The sequence below is a fragment of the Poecilia latipinna genome, unplaced genomic scaffold (genome assembly GCF_001443285.1).
Source record: "Poecilia latipinna isolate Pla-1442-1.1 unplaced genomic scaffold, P_latipinna-1.0 Scaffold998, whole genome shotgun sequence".
Classification (NCBI taxonomy): Eukaryota; Metazoa; Chordata; class Actinopteri; order Cyprinodontiformes; family Poeciliidae; genus Poecilia; species Poecilia latipinna.
Window position 1 is genome coordinate 73,508 of NW_015113614.1, and position 4,860 is coordinate 78,367.

The following is a 4,860-nucleotide window of genomic DNA, read 5'->3' on the forward strand; positions in this document are numbered from 1 at the left end:
ATACTCAATACAGTCAATGAACAAACCTGAACAAAGGTTTGTTCAATATAGAGTCAATGCACAGTCAATAGAGAATCAATACAGACTCCATATATCACATCCACTCAAAGGCTAATTTTGTTGACTAATTTTGTTCACTCTGTGTCATAGTAAACAGTTTGGCAGGAAGTCATGTTCACATGGAACTGTTTTGTACTCCGTCATGTTAAGGTATGGGTCACCTTCCAGTGGGGTCATGACCCTAAGCGTTCAGCTGCAGTGGTACCAAAGTGGTTCAGAATAAAGTATATTTGTTACAACAGCCAAGTCAAAGTATAGAATTAAAATCAAAATCAAATCTACTAGAAGACTTGAAAATGAATACATCACTTTCCCTCCACTTCACTAATTTTCTCACATTGTATTGTTCTATCATGTAAAATCAAAATAAGCCACATTTTACATTGTGATTTTATTGTAGCAAGGCTTTGTTGCTACAATAAGGACGTGAAAGTGAAAAGTGCAGAGTGTTGCTCTCTCTGGGTGCAGCCCACAGCCGAGGTCATTACAGCCAGGTGAGGTGAACAGGGGAGCGTAAATATTTCTCACCATGAAATGAGAAGTCAGCAGACACACCCAGCTCCGTATATGTTCTTGTTCACACCACAGCTGTTTTTACTGGTAGAACGAAACAACGCACCACTGTCACGTGTAGATGTGTGACTCCTCCTTTGTGATGCCGTCAATCAGGACAGGCTGCAAACCTGCACTCACATGGCAGAGACTCAGAGATCTGATGATGCCTAATGAGTTTCAAGGTTAGGATCAATAATGCCTTCGGTCTTCTGCTGGCTTTCATGAGCTCACTTAGGAAATTATTAACTTCATCAAATTTAGGATGGTCCTAAAAGTGAATCAAAAATGGTTAAATAGTTTTCATGACATTAGAATAAAACAAAATGTTATTTTATTTTAAATGCTGTATTTAGGGCAGATGAGGCTGTGCACACAAGCTGAAATATCTGAAAACATTATTATGCATGCTTGTTTTTTAGAAACATTTTTACACTTGCTTATTTACTTTTTCTCAGACTTTTCACCTTAAAATTTTAAGGTATGCTTCAGTTTGTTTCCTCTGAAAGTTGCAGGATTTATTGAGACTTTGAGACTGAGACTTCATCCAGATGAGCTCCTGGATACTAACATGTGTTGGTGATGATTATATCAGACGTCATCCAAGGCCTCAGCTGGAATTTGTTTGTTTTTTTTTATCAGCAGGGACACAAGAAACTCTGGATTCAAAGCCTTTGGTCAGATTTCTGAAACTTTTCGTCCACTGGGCTTTTCTCAGCTTCCCAGTGGTTGTGAGTTTGCGTGCAGATCCGTATGCCTGATTATAACATCCTGTCATCTGGAGTTGTGAAGGGACTGAGCATATACCTTTAATATTTACTCGCAGAAAAGCACAGAACGTTCCTTTAAAACTGCTGGACCAGCTGACTTATTTATTCCAGATTTTTTTTTCCTTTGTCATTTTTATCAGTTCAGAACAGCATGTCTGCTGGCTGTGAGGACTGCACGCTTTGGCCCCATTTTCCTTCCTCTAGTTGCTTCTTTTATGAGCAGGGAATGCTCCCACCTGTTTTTGCCCACTCATCACTTCCAAACCCAACACCAGATGACATCTGTTCAATGAAATGACTGAAATGCCTCGTGTTTTTTTTGTTTGTTTGTTTGTTTTTTTACAAACAAGCAGAAATAAACAAAGCATTTGAGAATGCACGATATCTAATATTGAAAGGTTGTTGATGTAAGATTACTGCAGTGCAGACTGAAGACGTTATTGTAAAATTAAAGTCATATTAATGAGAAGCCAGAGGAAGTGCTGGAGTAAACAGTTGAGCATAGAGCAGCGTTGTGTTGCCCCTCCCTACCTGCTGCTGTGCAGTGATCACAGTGAACACAAGGGTGATTGGCAGCACTAAGACCCTCAGCCTTGCTCTGATTGGTTGGTTGACAGAGTTGTGTATTTCTGCAGATGGCAGCACAACCAGAGGGAAGAGGTGGAGGAATTTAACATTTTTCAGCAATTATATATCTGAGTTAATATTGTCATGACATAGTGAGAGTTTTAGCAAAAACATTAAAAAGCAAATTTTGGTAAAAGTTACCTCTTCCAGCTCTAGAGTGTAAACACTGATGTTCCTATGTGCTAACTGTGTTAGCCCTGCATGAGGCCATTTGTCTGAATGCAAGAATTCTGGTCAGGATTTTCCAAACATAATTCCCAGAAGCTTTGGGACAGGACGGCTGAACACGCTCAGTCAGCTGCACGCCTCATATCAGTGTTTTAGAACACAGCATTCCCATGTGCAGCTCACTTTCAGGGTCCCAAATCATTTTTACTGATTTTAATAGCAGCTGAAAGGATGAAAGCATTTTTTCCAAATGGCCGCAGTTCAAACCATGTTGAATAATTGTTATGTGAAGTCAAAGCGTCTCAATCCTGCGCTTACAGTACGTTCTCTTTGAGTGCGGGAACTGCCTCAGGCTCATCACACCTTTTAGATGCATAATTACCATTTTTCTGTAATCTGTCATGCTCATGCTTAAACAGGTGTTGGTTTCACATTCCAGCTTTGTCGGGTCATTTCTTCTCACCTGCCACTCTGACAGTACGGTTGAGTCTCTGTGACTGACGTGACCCCTTAGGGTCCAGGGTCAAAGTTTGCTTCAGGACATCCTGCTAGAAACCTAGTAAGGATTTCCAGGGAAACTACTAGTTTATAAATCATTAACTACTTATTCTTAAACAGGGGGTTATATATTTTTTTTGTTTTATTTTTTTCTTCTTTTGCTCTTTCCTTTGGTTTGTTGTTTTGTTGCATTTCCTTCTAATTCATGTAAAGCAGTTTGAACTGCCTTGTTGTTGAAAATGTGCTACATAAATAAAATGACCTTACCTTAACTTACATTAAGATATACATTTAATGTTTTAACAAATTCTTAACAAAGAATGTGTTGTAAATATATTCACTCAGTGCTTTAGCTGTAAAGACATATCATCCTAATGTTACACAGATGTGAGACAGAAACATGGGGGATATTTTTATGCAGATCTATCAATAGATCAATAGTTTTATTGTACAGAAATCACAAAGATGAAATCAGAACCACACAATATAAATTCATAAAAGCTCCTTAACATATTAATAAGTCATAAGTTATTAATATTTCCATAAGCTTAATAGTGTTATTGTTTGCTTGTGTTTCTTTTCACTAATAGGCCGACTCTAGAACAAGCCGTGATCATGTCTCTTTACTGAAAAATCTTGCAGTGTTGCCACAGTTTTGTTTTGTTTTTTATTTGTTTTTTTTATCATTTTTGTCTTCAAAATACCAAATTTTGCACATAACTTTCTGCTTTTTCTCACTTATTACATCATTTTATAAGCTCTTTTCTTTCATTAATTGTTTTGTACATTAATTATGTAAAGCACTTTTAATTTTTGCTGAAAATGTGCTAAATAAATAAAATTACCTCACCTTAAAATATTGAATAAAATGTTGTGATCAGTGAATAACCTCTCTACCAAATACTTTCTGACTCTTACATGAGTCATTTCTTGAACAGATACTTTTTACTTTTATTTTAGCAACTGTACTTTTAGTCACAGGTATGATGCTTTTGTTGTTGTTTTCTTCATTTTGATGCCCCACTTCCTGGTTGTCTGTTTGGTTGGATAACAGAGGGCTTAGTGGCTCCTCTGTGTGTGTTTCTCTGTATTTTCCCCAGTCTTAGCAGAGACTCACAGTGAGGCTCCATTTACAAAACTATGATCCACAAAGTTTGACCTAAGATTAGATTTCTAACTCGTCTGGGATTGCTGCAGGTAATTTTTTTTTGGATACTCTAGAAGGGCAGAGATCAGCCTGTCCTTTCACTCAAATTAATAACTAATACTAGTTATTAACACAGAGAGAGAGACACAGGAAGGAAGAGGTCAGACAGCAGAAAGACGTATTCAGTGAAATGTATGATCAGCTTCTAAAGTTAAGCAAGCTGCCTTGAAAGCTGGTGTTTCTGGAGCAGCATAAAGAACACATACTGCTCTCTCTACTGTGTCTAATTATGTTAGTGCAAACTGCAGCATATTTCAAACCCCACCAAGAATTCCACATTGCAAAATCAAGATTTACTTCCAAAGGATGAATAGTTGCACAGTGGGACATCAAAACCTTTCAGTTCAATAAAAAAGCATAATAAGCAATTCTTCCTCCAATACTGAGACAGTCAGAGAAACTAACACAACAAGAATGAAATGATATGACTCAATAGCCACAAAATGGGGACATTCGGCAATATATGTTACAATTATTACCTTTATATCAACTTTGCATGATTTTGTAAATAATTTAATGCAAAGTTGGCATTTTTTATGGACTTTCATTGCAACTTTTAGAGCAACTTTGCATTAAAAGTGACATTTACTGAATGACACTTCATGACAACAGTCATAAACATTCATAAAGACTCCTTCATGTTCATGACAGGTGTTATGTCATCTTTATGACAGTGTCATGTCAGTCTTATGCACACCCCTTCAAATAAAGTGTTACCAATGGGTAAATATATTTTGAGAAGTACTTAAACTCAGTTTCACCACTCATTTAATTTGCGATTAGTTAATTGCAAACTGTTCATATGTCAATAAAATAAGCAACATTTTCTGTTCAGAGTCTTTCTGCTGCTAAATTATCTAGCATATCTTTGTTGTTAGCTCAACAACAAGTATATTTAGTGTTTTTAATCCGTTATTTATATCATGTACAGCCATCAGATTGGTGCAGAGTGTTTTAATACACATTTGTCTTTCCAGA